We start from the raw sequence: 17,139 nt of genomic DNA on the forward strand, positions 1-17,139 counted from the left end.
AGCCTTTTACCTTTAGTTAAGTAAAATGTTGTCACACAAAATAATAAGTAATTTTTTGTCAAAATATTTTTTTTTGCCTAAATCATCTCCTCATGACGCTGGCCACCTTTAAGATAATGGCCTATGTCAAGTGTGTGTGTGAAGTGGTGAAGTGTTTTGTGTTTCCTGAAAAACCTGAAAAAAATGAGTTAGGCGATTATTTTAACTGGGTGACGATGTCCTTTTTTCCTGCATTTGAACTGTGCTATTTCGAAAATGATATTGTGCTTTCAGATGTAGTGCTGCTCAAATGCTGCTTTGACAGCCTCATATCTTCTTAATTGCATCAGTCAATGGTAAAACTGCTAACGCATCATCCACTGCATCACCCATTGCATACAGGAGTGAATTCACCTGTATCTCTGTTTACTGTTTACTGGTTAGGCATGCTACACGCATGGCATTGTGGGAGCTAAGCATCCTGGGACTAGCAGTCCTACTACTACTACAGTAGTATATTATTTTGGGGCCATAATACAATTAACATAAATCCCCTTAAGATAAAAAGAAGTACAAGAATGTCCTCTAAACTCGTAAAAAAAAAACTTGCAGTGTGCAGTGAACTAAGGTGATAGGTTGAATCCAGCACCAGTCCTGTTCATATTTCCTGAAACTGAGTCACATGACTGGGGCTCTATGTTGTTGCAGCCTACTATACATTGCAGGCTGCAACTGTGAAACATTAATCAATCAGTCAAGTTAATGGACCTGCTATGCTATTGCACCAATGAACATGAATGATCATGTGACAGTCCTCAGGTGTTTTACTTTGGACAGACATCCTTTAAAATGATGCTTGCTCTTCTATTTTATTGTAAGAGGCAGTGAGTACAAACATTGGTGGTCTTCATTAGCAGCAGAAACAAAAAATCCCTCAGCTATTTCCATGTCAAAGCAATTACAAGTCCTCCCTCTTGCTCTTAATCGTTTTTTCTCCTCCATCTCATCCTCCTCTCTTCAAATACTCCACACAGCTTCTCCACCTCCTCCTCACACTGTTGGGCTGAGCTGTCAGGTGGTGCTTATTGGGAGTGTGCAGCATGTCTGGTCATGGTTTGAACCTGGAGCTCTCTCGGGCATGCATCACAGGAGGATTAGGATGTTTCTTTTAATTATGGCCCATGATTAAGGCTGTAATACTTCATACACTTCACACACTCAGAAGAGGAGGGATATATCACACCCTCCATCTTCTCCTCACATCATCTGCCCCACCCTCTTCTCTTCCCTTCCCTTCTCTTCTCTTCTCTTCTCTTCTCTTCTCTTCTCTTCTCTTCTCTTCTCTTCTCTTCTCTTCTCTTCTCTTCACTGAACTGCACTGCATGATGGGATTGTGGTTGTGTGAATGTGTGTTGAGTGCGTATAGTTTGTGGAGTATGAAAAGTTGCTGAGTGGATTGAGGGTTCCCTGACTGACACTTTTTGTTCCTTTTTTCTTCTACACAATCTTTGGTGACACTGACAGGCAAGAGCAGTTAAAGTAGTTTCTGTAATTGGAGTGTTTTCTGGAGCCATGTTCTGTCATGGCGTTTGCCCGCTTTGTCAATCGGACACAGGGTTAGAGTGGTGGCTGATATCTGCTTCACAGTGGAGCAGGTTTTGTTAGTGGTGGGAGATCAGATCGGTCACGCAAATATCACTTTCAGGTTCAGGGATGAACAAGGCCATGGTGGCCTTTGTTCTTGAAGAGAGTCTGGTTCACCTGTTGGTGGAGAAAGGTCTTATAGTTGTATTGTATCTGGTGTTCCCCCGTTAATCCCAAAGGAATAGAAAAATAACTAATTTGCTATGGAAAGTTGAATGGTTTGAATGGTTCTTCTTGACTACAGAGATGCCAGACTTCAACATGTTCATTCCCTGCGAGACAGGCTTTCATGTATTTAAATAATCCATCATAAATTTAAGTGTTGTTTAAGTGTTGTTCAAAGTGAAATTTGAAAATGGATTTTACACTGGGGCCACACGGTTGGTGTAGTGGTTGGCACATTTGCCTTTGCAGCAAGAAGACCGGGGTCCAAGCCCCAATTTCTCCGGGTTCTCCAGCTTCCTCCCACAGTCCAAAAACATGCAATATGGGGATTAGGTAAATTTGTCACTCTAAATTGAGCATAGGTGTGAATGTGAGAGTGAATGGTTGTTTCCTCTCTATGTGTGTGGCCCTGCGATGGACTGGCGAACTGTCCAGGGTGTACCCCGCCTATCGCCCTATGTCAGCTAAGATTTCCACAGCATCCCCCGCGACCCTCCGGTGGAGGGTAAAGCGGTAGATGATGGATGCATGGTTTTTACACTGTTTACACAAGCTCTGGCTTTCTTAAATGCTCTGAATGTGGTGATGTTGGGTAAAAATGCTTATTATGTCAGAGAGAGTGAAGCAAAGTCACGTCACAACCAGCGCAACAAACGGCAGATCAGGCGTAGGGCAACGCTGTAAATAGGGACCCACAGCCTGGAACTAAAATAAAAGCAACAGAGCAAAATGTTTGTGATAATACTGACAGTGAATATTCAATTCAACTCAATTTTATTTGTATAGCGCCAAATCATAAAATACATTATCTCAAGGCACTGTACATAGACAACATCAAGGAGAGCAGAGAACTCCAACAGTTCACACAATGAGCAAACACTAGGCATCAGTGGAGAGAAAAAACTCCCTCTTAACAGGAAGAAATCTCTGACAGAACCAGGCTCAGAGGTGTGCAGTCATCTGCCTTGACTGATTGGGGTGAAAGGAAAATGGGGGACAGCGGAGAGGTGGGGGACAGAAAGGGGGGGGGGTAGAATCAGATACACAACAGCTGTTTCAAGTTACAAGTTTATACATTATATTGATGCTTTTATCTTTAATTGAGAGGAAAATTAGAGAACAGAATGTAATGTTTCATCTCAAGCTTCCAGTTCAAGCTTCAATAGATTTCTACAACAGTCTCTGGTCAACTGTGATGATGAGAACTGTGTGGAGGAGATATTAGAGTGACTGCTTCAGCTGGATGATACAGGCATGGACTTTCTTAGTTGTGGACTGTATAAGCATTGTCATGTATCCAATCATACTGTGTTCCAGAGCGTACAATAATGGAAAGTTTGTTTTTGATAAGGGACCTCATTGATATTTCAAAACATCAGGAATTGGATCTTGGTCTTTTGTCTCTGGATCAGGAAAAGGCCTTTGATAGCGTTGATAATGTTTATTTATTTAGGACTCTTAAAAGACTTGGTTAGGGAAAATATTTTATGTCCTATATTCTCAAGCAAATGTTTTGTTAAAAACTCAGCTGACCGGTGTTTGTTCACAGAGGTATCAGGCAGGAGTTTCCCTTATCTGGGATGTTGTATTCTTTAGCTTATTGAGCCTCTGCTCCATCAACTGAATTCAAATCAGAAGGCTTATAACTGGGTAAGTGGAACAACAATGCCAATCCAGTTTTACCAGCTGTTTTTTTTTGACAACTTTATAAATAAAAACTGGGAGGGTATAGATGAACAAATCTTTGCCCGACTGTCTAGATGGACTTGGGTGGTCCTATAGGGGCTGGTTGTTAAACCACCTGATTGCTTAGATACTCCGGCACTAGTTCACCCTTCTGAGAGATGTGCAGACAAAGCTAGAAATCTATTTCTGGGAAGGTGCGCACTGTACCAGATCTGCAGTTCTGTTCCTGTCTGTGGAGGAATGAGGTCAAGGCTTGATTGACCTCCACAGTCTGCTTACTGCCTTCCGTCTTCAAGCAGTGCAGTGTCTGTTGTATCACAGTAAACTGCTTATCTCGCTCCAAAAAGTGATGAACTTAAACCATGACATGGATCTAACTGGAATGGAACTTACAACATCACATTTTTATCAGTCTGTTGTTCATGCATGGCGACAAACGCTCCATTGTGAAAAGTACAGTGGATCTTCAGTGGAGGGTGGTGCATGGGGCTGTGGCTACAAACAGACATGTGGCACATCTAGATCCTCATAAAGAAAGTCAGTGCTTTGTGTGTCAGGATGAGGTTGTTCTCAACCTGTGGTTGCTGTGGTAGCTTCCTTGTGCAGAGCTTGCTCTGGTAGTCCTTGGAGGAAAATACTGTAGAACAGAAATACTGTTCTACTGAATATACCACGGTATGTGATTGATGTGAAGCTGAGGAATTGAGCGTAGTGCGTAGAAAATGAAACAAATAACAAAGATAGATTCACCTTTTTAAAAGTTAAAGTAATTCCTCTTCTTTGCTTATGTTTTCAGTCTTTATTAATATGTATCTATGCCTAGGCGTACATTTTCCTCAAATTTTTCATATCCTTTATTTTAGCCTCGGTTTTGTTGTTTTTGGAGTGTTGTGAGACATGATCCCTGGTTTTTACAAGGATGTTATGAGAACAAAGATAGTTTTATTAAATTCTCTGATGTTCTTTCATATCTTTCATTCAGCAAAACAATTGAATATATCAGGCTCAGAGAGTAAATCTCAGAGAAGCTTCCCCAGTGTACCAAAACATTTGATCCACTCAGGAGCCAGAACTCAACAGACAAGTTGCATCAGTTGAAAAACCCAGATTTATTAGGGCCCAAGCACTCACTGTGATGTGAGGACCTATTCCCGTATTATTATTAGTTTTCTACCCAACGTTTTTGAGGTACTTAACGTTGGTGAAAACTGGAATTTAATAAAAAATAGCTCAGTAGAGCCCAGGTGAAACCCAGTAGGACAAAGCTGAAACTAAGTTGTACCAAATTTCACAAAACTTGGTGGAAACATGTCAGAGCCCAAGACTAACAAACAATTTGGACCATGGCCTCAACTGATTGTTAATTGTACCAGCATAAAAATCAAACATCAAAGTTGAAAAGGTGCCAACGGGTTTCACAGATTGAAAAGGGCATGGCCACAGCAACCATCGTTATTTATGACAAATTTTAACCATTCACCACGAAACAGGAAGTGCCCCGTAACGTCACTATACATTGTCCGATTGGTTCTAAACTATATAACAGGAGGAAATCAGTCCTCCAAAACGGTAGGTGCACTGTAATTTTGCTGAGCACCACCTGCTGGGAGGTGCACAATGCTTCTTGCAGCTTTAATTTTAATTAATGTTGCCCCAATCTCCATGAACATCACTGTTTCCTACTTTTTAATGCATTTTCTCTTCTTGGTAATTAGACAATAAGCATTCTTAAAATAAAGTTTTTTGGTGACATTATTAGTCAGTGCTGCTGCTGCTGATGATGTAAGGACTGACTGCTGGGCATGTTGTTCTCCTTCTGCCTTCATATTCCCTGCAGCAGCACATCACACAATCATTTTCAAACCTGTTTAATTCTCTGCATGCCACATTTCTCACTGTTAGTCTGTTCCTTTGTGTTTTCATTTTTGCCCTCAGCATCCTGTGTTCATGTTTTCCAAAGCACTTCACCTCAAGCTGCTTTTTCATTGGTTATGAATTGATATTCAAACAAGAATCAGGTTTAATGAATGAACGCCTGAATTAGTGCGGATTTTAAGACTGATCCCTGAGGGGATTCCACATGCTACCATGGTGAAAAGTGAAATGAAAGAAACTTCATCCTCCTCTCCTACAGTTCTGGAAGAATGGACCAGATGGAGTTTCTAATGCTGTTGGTCAACGGTCTGGATGTTTGTGTCCCTGCTGTAAAAATGGGTTGAGATCATGTTAGTGTGTGACCACAAGAGGGGGACAAAGCTCTACTGTCGTCAGTGTGCGTTTCTGTTGAGGACTTGTGTTTTTCAGTCACATCAGAGTGAATTACTGTAACACAACAAGGGCTGCTGCACACTGGCACTCATAGGACCTGTGGTCTAATTAATGCAAAACTTGGCCCTCAAAAATGCAATGTCATTCCTTTTTGTACATTTCTCAAATTAGAATTAAGATTTTGAAGATGACTCGTTAGACTTCTGTCTACAGTTTTTTTTGTGTGTGTGATGGGTAGGTGAGTGATATCACTCAAATAGCAGTATGAAACTACTCATTATACGTCACCAAAAATGATCAAAATTTAAAAAGAAAATCACATCTATAATTTAAATGAAAATGGGTATGTGTATGCAGAATAACGCTCTCTACCCTCAAGCATCAGTAGTATCACCTTGATCTGATCCAGATTATGGATTTGGTGGCAATTTTAATTTAACATGGTTCAGTCCAATTTAGGACTGCAACGATTATTCCATTAATCGATTCTTAATCAATTACTAATTGAATCATCAACCATTTTCAATAACCAATAATAATTTGAGCCTTTTTTTTTTTTAATAATTCAAATAATAATTCAAAGTTTTCAGGTTTTTTCCAACTTCTTAAATGTGAATATTTTCTGGTTTCTTTGATCTATATAACAAACAAATCATTACAACTGAATCTGAAACTGTAGAGAAAAACACATATTCTGGAACATCATCATTTCTCAACTATTCAACTAATAGGGCTCTGTCAAATCTAAGAAAATAAACCTGTCGAACTTAGTGGTACACCTGTTCCCAAACTGTATGAGCTAATGCTATATGAGTATTATCACCCAATCTAGTCCAACTTTATCTTTATTAAACAAACACAGTGGAACAAAGTGCTATACAGTACAGTATATGTTTAGGAAAGCTGCGTATACCTGCTGATTTTGGTATAAGAGAGGTTTAAGTAGATTTCCCTTCGCCTTTGTAAAACAAAATAATTCTAGTTTTATTGATATACAGCTGACCCCATTAGAGCCCAGATCACATTTCCTTTTAGTGGGTGAACTATCCCATGCTTTGTCCTCTAAACACAATGTTGGTGGTTTGATATCTGGTTCCGTTTGCTTGATTTTAAAAAAAGTGCAGCCTATGACTGTATGTGAATGATCAAACTGTAGTGTCAACAGTATGTAGTGGTCATCAAGACTAGAGTAGACATGTTAAAAAATAACTGAATTCATTTTATTACAGTACAGTAACATCATGGTTAATAGTGTTGTATGGAGGTAGTTTCATTGTAATACCTTCTTATTTGTAAGCTAATAACATTGTAATAAGGAAATAGCTTGGTAATGAGAATTACTGAAGGCTGCCATGAGTGTAAAACATATTTGAAGAGATGGAGAATGTGTGTGCCTTCTAATACAACAGTTATAATACTGAGATGCTATTTCAAAATTATGACTTTGTACCTCATAATTATGAGATCGTAAGTCACAATTATGAGATATACAGTATAGCAAATCATGCCCAGCCATGGAAAAATCAGCAGCAAGTCTCCCGAGAAGCATTTTGAGTTATTTACAGATTCTGAAAGTATGATTTCTACACTTTCCAACAATGTCTATCACATCAAATCTCATTTCTCATCACATCCTCCAGGTCTAGTCAGTTACTAACTGTCCGTCTGGAACTTGTTCTCCGTCGACATCCGACAAAATAATTGTAAATATCTAACATTAATAATAGCGTAGATTAAAAACGTTAATGAAAACTCACCCCATAAGAAGATAAGAGGTTCTGGGTGCTTTCTTGTCACTGCATAATGCATAATGATGACTTAGCATCTCATAGTTATGACTGTGGGTTTTTTTTTTTAAATACAGATAACAAATATTATTTCTTAAAAGATAAATAAATGCTATTGTTCAGTGTTCCATTTTAAAAACGACTGCTCACAAATTCAAAATCTGCTATGCAACTCCTGCCTCGTCACAAGGTAAGACATTCACTTTGACTCTATCTGTGACTGGTTGTCATGTGTTTTTGGCACAGCTACTGCTTTTTAGATTTAGATCCAGCTTTTTATTCACACTCGTGTATGAGAATGCCTCATTGTGAGCTGTTCCTAGCAGTTCATTTACACTCTCACACACAAACTTGTTTTTATATCTTAGTGAGGACACATCATAGACGTAATGCCTAAACCCAATTCTAACCCTAATCCTAAAACCAGGTCTTAACCCTGAGGACTTGTGGGGCCCATTCAAAACGTCCCCACAGGGTCAAAATATCCCCACAAATATATAAATACAGGTACACACACACACACCACCACCACCACTTCACCCCTTACTATGTGACATAATCCATTTCTGTGCATCAGTGTCTCTCCTGAATGTCAGGCTGCATCTCTGCTGTCAGCCATGTTCACCATCATTTATGTAAATACACAGGAACTGTGGAGATTTGTGTGTGTGTGTGTGTGTGAGAGAGAGAGAGAGAGAGAGATATTCTCGTGTATGCCCTTGTTAGATGTGATTGGGTTGTATCTGATTTGATGGAGTCCACAACAGATGAGAGGGCGACTTGATGGACGAATGAGGAGATGGATGAGCAGACAGATCCACCCTGGCAGGTTATCAGCTTTTACTTCCTGCTCTCTCCATCAACAGAGCATACACCATTTTCTTTTTTCATGATTTATGCCTCCATATGGGTTTTCACTTAGATGCTTCTTTTCACTGTTTGATAGGAAAACATTGCATGTGAATGTGTTTGTGAGAGAGAGAGAGAGAGAGAGAGAGAGAGAGAGAGATGGCTCTGCCCATGTAGTATGTGTGGAGATGGTAACCATGACAACAGCATGTTGGAAAAGGAGCTCTTGTGGCAGGCATTGCACAGTACCCTTGCTCTCTTTCTGTTTCTGTGTGTGTGGATAGAGATGCACAGATTAGTCATGTCTTCTTCTTTCTTTCTATTCAAATACTATCAACACCATCTCCATGTTTCTACAGAGAAGTATGTGCGGTTAAGAATGGGACTATTGTCACATTGTTACTACAATTTAGTCATGATACTTCAGATTGCTGATTCATGATGGGCTTTTGCATACTATTGAACTAGCCTGCTGACCTGGTTAATAATTTGAATAAGGTCGAAAACAGTCTTCCTACCTTTGTTGAAATTAACTGATAATTCAGGTTTTTGAAGTATGATTGTATGAGGTACTGTGTGCCCCATGTTGCATACCCACCCTCAGTGAAAAACATCGCTGCCAGCAGAAACACAAGGGAGAAAAAAGATATTAACCAAAGGTTCACCTATTAAAATCTACACCTGCTGAAAAATAGCACTTTCTCGTGGCCAAAGGAATGTTTAGTTTGCAGCACACAACAGGAGTTCACTAGATGTGTGAAACTTGGTAGGAAGGTGGGCCATGCCCAACAGGAAGTCTGCCATTTTGAATTGTGTCAGTTTAAACTAAAATTGAAACTCAACTTAAAACCTACAGAGAATTTTCCCATAAGCATTATATACAATTTTGCAGTTTGACTGGGAGTGTTGGTGACACAAAATGACGCACATTTCATGTTCAATCCTGCGACATTCATTTGTTCACCTTCAAACTCACTCTGGCAAGTTTAAATCTATCCAGGATGACAACATGCAAAGCCACTCACTGCGCCACCTGCGGGTGACCAGAAGTACGCCTCCAGTGACCAACACTGTTTCATTATTACATAACAAATTATAGGTGGCCTCCATCTGTCCACTGCGGTTGCTCCATCCCTGATGTGTGGGAGTCGTGAGGGCCTGTCCAGTGCTCCTTGCAGCTCTACTTTAACTTTGCAATTTCAATTCCTTATTCGTATCACAAGAATTGCGTGAAAACCTGGTGGAACTGATGTGAAATCTTTGCCTTTGCATTGACTTTGTATGTAATCTAATTGTGTCATGTTCGATGTGAACACACCATAGCATTGCCAAGGCAGAAGCCTCTGTGATTCCTCCTTCAGCAGTCGCTGCATGTCCATTTAATTACCATCAGTTGATGAGTTTACGCATCATCTCAGCCTCTTCCTGAAACTGGCTACAAACTGACCCAGTTTGGAAATGCACCGCAGCTGCCTTCACTGTCAAGTGTGTGAAAGCAAGAGAGAGAGAGAGGGGGGGAGAGAGAGAGAGAGAGAGAGAGAGAGAGCGAGAGCGCAAGCTTGTGAGAGAACTTACTTCTCAACACAACCAGAGGACAGCAGAGAGAAATCAGCAGCAGGTGTCAGTATCACAGAATCTCCTCTGTGCCTGATGTTTGCAGCTCGCTCTGCGGTCACGGTAAGCTCCGGACACATCCTGATTTAATGTCTGTTTTATATTCATCCTCGGTACAGCCGCTGTGTTTTTATCTGCAGCTCATCCGAAGCTGCTGTGGACCACATGCTGATACTGGACATAAATGATGCTCTTCTCTATGTATCTGCTGTCTCTCACATACTGTATGTTCTCATATGGAATATGGATGTGGATGAATCCACATACAGTCTGTTCATGTTAGGTGACTTTTCAGCTATGTAAAAACCAGTTTCGGGTCACTTGGATTTAAGGATGACCTGAGATAAGATATTCAAAACATCAGAGTTTAATGTCACTGTGACCTCACAAAGCACAGGTTTTACCTTTTGAGGGACACCTCAGGAACACCTGCTGGGGACCCTCTTGTATTTGGAACAAATGATTACCTGGTTACCTAATTATTATTATTATTATTGTTGTTATTATCAGGGCCTGAGCCACGAATGGCAGGGGCCGGCATGGCTCCTAGCACGAGTGCGAGGAACCTATTGAAATCCTTCAGATTATTATTATTATTATTATTATAGCACCTTTTGAAAGCAAAGTTTACAAAGTCACAGACCAGATTATAAATCAAACAAGATGATAGACAATAAACAAACAAAATAACAACAACAAAGTACAATGTTAAAACTGGACTGGACAACTTTCTTTATGTTTAGGTGGAAGATGTAATCTGAATCAAATGGTACACCAAGGATTCAGAGACAGCAGCTAGGCATCTTGGGTCTTGGTGGCAGGTATCCATGTGTCATAATGACTTGGCTGAAAGGAAGCAGAAATAGTAACCTGCCTTCAGAAAGGTAATTTAAAAATGATTCTTCTGTCTTTTCCAAATTTGCAATGGTACAGCATTATAGTAATGAATATCTCTAGTCTGATACAATCTTATTTTCACCCATTTTAAACAGTTTAATTATATCGATAATTGCAATCTTCTTTCTTTTTCAACCAAATTTGAACAATTGAATTTGAGAGCAGCCCCCACTCTTGCTCCAGTCACATGATGGTAGTGGTGCACAGCTTTACAGCCTGCACTTAGTGAAGCATCGGGGGTGATGGTAGCTCCGTGGTAGACCGTGTTGTCTTTCAACATGAAGGTATGCCATGTATGAAACTTGTGTCTGCCTGTGCTCATCAGATGAGAGGAGCTCAAGACAGAAACTCAGGGTCAGATAGAAACACATCACTTTACTACACTATCAGCTGAATATTTAAAATGGTATGAACGCTAGAGAATGTGCATTAGTTCAGAGGCTTTGTGGTTGTAGTAGGAAGGTTAGTGGTGTGATAGTGGCAAGCCAAACATCTCATATAGAAAAATTCTACTTCATAGCTACTGTATAGCAGGGTACAGTGTGAAACAATAAAGCCTTGGGTCAGGCTTGTGTTTCAACTGAGTACCTTTACTTGGTAGGCGGGGTGTGGGCTGTGCTGATGGCTGTGTCAGTGAGATACATAGCAAGATTACTTTGACGATACATCAACTTACAAGGTAACAGGGGGAATGTCCCCTCTGTCAAAGCCTGAGCAGGTCTGTATTACCTACGGAACTACGGAACTTCTGGTTTCAGGTCTGTGCCAAAAAAATAACGACAACATTCTACTTTATGGCATACATCACAGCGGAGAACATTGGCCCAGCTTTCACTCACTGGCATTCACTGGCACTCCTGTTCTCCTGTACTGTACTGTTGGTTGAGAAAGTGTAAATAGTTTGCTTGTTACCTGGTCTGAAGACATGGTTGATTGTACAGTCCTGCTTTAGAGTTCACCGGTATTGTTGGCGACCCCTGCCCACGTTGGAAAGGCACAATAAAGTAATGGAAAAAACAACATGTCTGAATAGAGTAGAGCCAAGTAGTGCTAGAACTGTATAATCGAAAAGTGCCACACATGTGGTTGTATGAGGCACTGACACATAGTCAGCTGTGAGTGTCCCCTGCCCATGAATACATTTATTGGGGAAAAAAGGTTGTTGTACACCAGGGGTGTCAAACATATGGCCCGCGGGCCAAAACCGGCCCACAAGAGGGTCCAATCCAGCCCGCAGGATGAATTTGTGAAAGTTTCATACTATACACAATACTTCATTTTTTAGTTCCAGATACATGTGACTAAATGTTGTGTGCCTTTATAAATCCACTGTGATCTGTGAGTTGTAATAAACATGCGTAAATGGCATAATATTGCTGAAATTGCAATTATTTATCTCAAGAAATGTCAGGTTTTTCATAATGTGTTTTGTAAAACAGAGGGAAAAATTAGGGGTTATTATGCTATTATTTTACTGCTCCGGCCCACTTGAGATCAAATTGTGCTGTATGTGGCCCCTGAACTAAAATAACTTTGACACCCCTGTTGTACACCTTACAATGATGCAATACAGACAACCAATCATTTTATTCGCAGACGCAAATTTGATCGTTTGCATTGTCTCAGATCAGTATGGATTGGAATGTGTACCTTCTTAACCAATCTTAACCAAGCAAACATGCCTGTAGGTGAATGGTGCAGATATTGCCTGCCTTGGGATAGAGAACTCAATTCTACACCCGACATCTATGAAGAGATGGACATGGGTGTGTGTGATTCTTTATAATTTAGTAATAAAGTAGTAAGTTACATAGTTAAGTTAAGTAGCAGGAGTCTTGTTATCTTCCCTTTCACCTCCCTCTGTTGCTGTAATGGATAAATATATTGTTTCTCTTTATTTCAATGACGGGGGCACTCACAGGAGACACAGAAGAGTCTAAAGCAAAGCCTTTGTGTCATTTGATACTTTCCAATGTTATCTGAGTGACCCGAGATGTTCGGATTGTAATGGATCTGTAAATCTGAAACCACCGCCGCATGTGGTCTGAATCAGCTTTTTTAGCTGTCCAGCAAGATAGATACAATCTGGATTTGTTTAAAAATGTGATTTGAGGCTGCAGCTCAAATCGGATTCAAGGCTTTATTTCCTCTATTGATTGTCATGAATGGACACTTCCTGATATGCAGAGCAGGAATTGTAGCCTCTGATTGTGATGAGTCATCTTTATATGCAAATAGTCTGTCAGATCATCTGGTTCATCAAAGTCCTGGTAATAGCCGTTTTCAGATTCAGGTTTGTTTGTGGCTTATGTCTGTGGAAGCCACCATTTTGAAGCCCCTCCCCACATTAATTACCTCATCCCTTTCTCCTCTCCTTTCTTTCTTCTGTTTTGTCTGTGCTCCCCAGTCCTAATACTAATTCAGTGCAACAATGATTGACAGAGGATAAATAAAGATGCCTCACCAATATTATTTCATAATGATCTCAGACATACACAAGAAAGGAAAAGAAAACATTTCACTTGCACTGCTGAATCGATGGTTTGAGATTCAGGCTGTTATTGTAATCCACTAAAATACACACAATATGCATATACAGTGCATCCATTTTACATTGCTGCAACTCATTTATTCTGTTTCCAGGCAGAATTCTATGTAGACAGATAATCACTCTGAGCCTGTGCTGCCACAGGAAGATGATGATGATGATGTCAGCAGTCTGTGATGCAGCTGAAGCAAACACTAGTTTGAAAATATACCACGTTATGTGTACAGGGACACACAAAGATGTAGAGCAGTAGCAATTTCAAAACATAACAACAGTTACATGCTGACCTTATCAATCACTTTTACACTTATTAAAGGGACAGTTAAGGTTTTATTTTTGGAGCGTAGTTGTATGAGGTGCTGACACAGAGTCAGGCAGTACTGTGCAGAAAATGGACACATGGATAAGACTTACCCGATAAAAACCTCTATTGTCTATAGGACAGGGTTCTCAATCTCAAAAAAGTCTGGAACTGTTCAGTATAGACGTGGGTAATATGGGCTTAAAATAATATCACAGTATTCTATAATGCTATTGCATGAACAACATTTGTGATGATAATTCACAGAATTTCAAAATGAAGGGGATTATTTTGAAATGGAACACCAATATACCGTTAAAAGTTCACAATAAAAACATATTTATTATGAAAAGTACATCTGTAAACAAAAACAACAGACACGATGCAGCAGTAGACCAGCAGCTCCTGTGTCCCAGCAGCTAACATCCCTGATTTCCTCTATGAACACAACGTGTATTTATCAAATAATAGTTGCTACAATAGAATGAAGTGAAACAGAATAGTCAATGTGTATGAAGGTAAAGTTTAGTTTCCCTTTTCCAACAAGCTGCTTTCAACCTTCATTATATCGCCAGATAATGTGAGAGAGCAGCTGGAAAAGGCCGTATTATAGACAGGGTTTGTCATTTAAACTGAAAGTTTTGTGTGTGTGTGTGTGTGTGGGGGGGGGGGGGGGGGGGGTTCTTTGAGATTGTGGTGATGACTCAGAGGTAAGTGAAGCACTGAGGTGGTATGTCAGGCAGAAAAGGGACAGACACATCTAACCATGTGTCATTTTACATCATAGCACCAGAGGAAGGCAGACCTCGTCTGTCGCTGTGTGTGTGTCCGCATTATGTATCATGTGTTATGTCATGGTGGAAAACAGCGCATCGACACTCAGCTATTCACACATGTTGGAATAATTTCTCAGTTTTTCCCCCGGGAGGAACCAGAGAAGTCTTAACAGATAGCAGTCAGAGTGGTCCACTTATTATTCAAGCAACACACAAGCACAGACCTCGCATTTTGTTCTTTTTGCCTCTCTATCACAACACAAAGATGAACTGTGGGATTTGTGTACAGCTGTGTGCAGTTTGTGCGTGTGAATAATATGTATTGTAACCAAATTAATGTCTTTTTTACACCAATAAATATGTACAATTTGTACATGAACCTGCATCAAAGATGGTTTAAGATAAAATATCACTCCACCGGGTGTTGCTGAAGCTCCAACAATCCGACAGAGTGAGACATCTGTCAAGGTGTCATTCTTTAACAGCACATTTATAGTACAGATGAATTGTTTTAACTGATTAATTGGCTCTGATAGTGGCCTGATGGCTGCGCTGCAACAAGCTAACTTTACTGCAGCTATTTTAAGGAAGGAAAAAAAGCATCAGTGATCCAGCTAAACCAACAGACTTTAAATTATATTTCTACAGCATTGTCAAATTAATAATTCTCCACTACAAGAAAAAATACATAAAAATCCAATGCACAGGCTCCACAGTGTGTTGAGCTTAGTGGAGCAGCTACACGATGCATTCATTGTCCCTTTAGAATTGTCCTTAAATCTGCTTATACACATGAAGTCGACAAACTGAATGATTGCTACTGCTGCCACTGATGTGCCAACTTTTCATGAGAGGTGGGCGAATATTCCATCATATCATAATAATGACATTAGTGACAATATTTCACAGAAATTATAAAGAGAAGTGTTTAATTTGACATGGAACAACATGTACAGTAGTTCACAATAATATATATATTTTTTATTTATGCTGTAAAATGACTGTTAATAAGAGGAATGCAGAAAGACCTTATTATAACTTGATGTTTGGGGCTATGTGAGACTTCTGAATAAGGTCAAAATAGAAATATGCTTAATAGCAGCCTTTGATTATTTCTGGGAATAGGTGGTAGTGGGCTATTGGCCAATTATTATTCAGTCTATTATTATTCTACAGGCCTTTAACAATCCACTATCAGTCATCCTCTAATTCATATCATATGTCATTTGTCTTTATCTCATTTGTCGTCAATACAATCTGTTTTCTTAGAAAGTAGCCATGTAACAAAGGTGCGTAATGTGCATTGAGCCACAGATTATTGTGAAAAAAGAACCTGATGCAGGAAGTAAAAGGGTCTTGAATTATCCCGAAGGTGTCATTTTTATTTACATGCCAGGTCATGTGTAGGAAATGGCTCATGCACCTTCTGGGCACATGTATCATTTGCTATGAAGTGCACATGGACTCTTAAAGGAGATTGCTGCTTTAAGTGCTATATTGAGCAAACTGTCAAATGTCAAGTTTATGCATGGATACAAAACACGCTCATGGGGAAGCCTTCAAAGCAACGTTTTCACAAAATATAGTCATCTGTGCTGGTAAATAATAAGTAAAGCAGCAAAGTGGCCTGTGATGAAAAGCCCAAAGGCATTCGCACAGTTTATTTGTCTCTTCCAGGAGTATTTGAGCAGCAAAAAATAGCGGTTTATGTCGTGTTTAATGAAATAAAATGCTCTAAATTGCAGAGACTTGTCATCACCGCTTTGCTTCATACAGTTTCTTTGAGACTAATGACCCTACTTGGTAGTGATGTCAGATGTTTAAAACATCTTTTAAGACTGCACTCCAGCAAAGTCTTGATTTACAACTTGTTGAGGTGGGAGGTGTTCGGATAACTCTCGATGGACTAAAATGAGTCATGTGCAGATCAATCTGTGGCTCTGATTTTCCCTCTTGGAGTTTAGAGGGTAGGTTTAAAAATACTGCCGCTTCGGATTCTGGGATGCTACTAGAGCACAGAGGATGAAAGCATCGGGCCTGATGGAAGACACTCACACATACAGAGGCGGCATGTGAAGAGGAAAGATGGAGAGGAAATGAGAAATGTGTTTTCTTAGAGATGCAGTTTGATGTGAAAATGAACGTAGGTCTCAGTGTTTTGCAAAGACGGGAAATAAGAGGAAGAGGCAAACAGCAGAGAAAGAGAGGGAGGAACAGACAAACAGATGACTGTGGAACAAATAAAACTGATCAGAATATCAGATTCCAAGAGTCTCTGAACACTCCTGCGGTTGATGAACGGAGCTTCTGGAATGAGTGACAGAGATGCTATGGGGCAAAAGTTTCAATGACTTCAGGCAACATTGCATTGATGTACATTAATTTACTGGAGACTTACTCTAACCTTAACCATACTGGCCTAAAATTAGCCTCATCTCACCATACAACATATTGTCACCTTAAAATGTAACATTTTACATTATGGGGACTGGATTTTTAGGACTGATGAAAGATCCATCTTCTACTGCTTTACCCTCCACACAAGGGTTGCCAATCTCAGGCAACATAGCGTTCACCCTGGACAGATCTCCAGTCCATCACAGGGCCACATAGAGATGAACAGCC

At 40.0% G+C, this 17,139-nt stretch overlaps 1 protein-coding gene across 12 annotated transcripts in view; it reads left to right on the forward strand.

Annotated features, from left to right (window-relative positions):
• LOC131457267 (pleckstrin homology domain-containing family A member 5-like) overlaps positions 1-17,139 on the forward strand; it is a 190,770-nt gene that overhangs the window by 80,077 nt on the left and 93,554 nt on the right. The gene's annotated exons all lie outside the window — the stretch shown is intronic.

The sequence above is a fragment of the Solea solea genome, chromosome 3, assembly GCF_958295425.1.
Source record: "Solea solea chromosome 3, fSolSol10.1, whole genome shotgun sequence".
NCBI lineage: Eukaryota > Metazoa > Chordata > Actinopteri > Pleuronectiformes > Soleidae > Solea > Solea solea.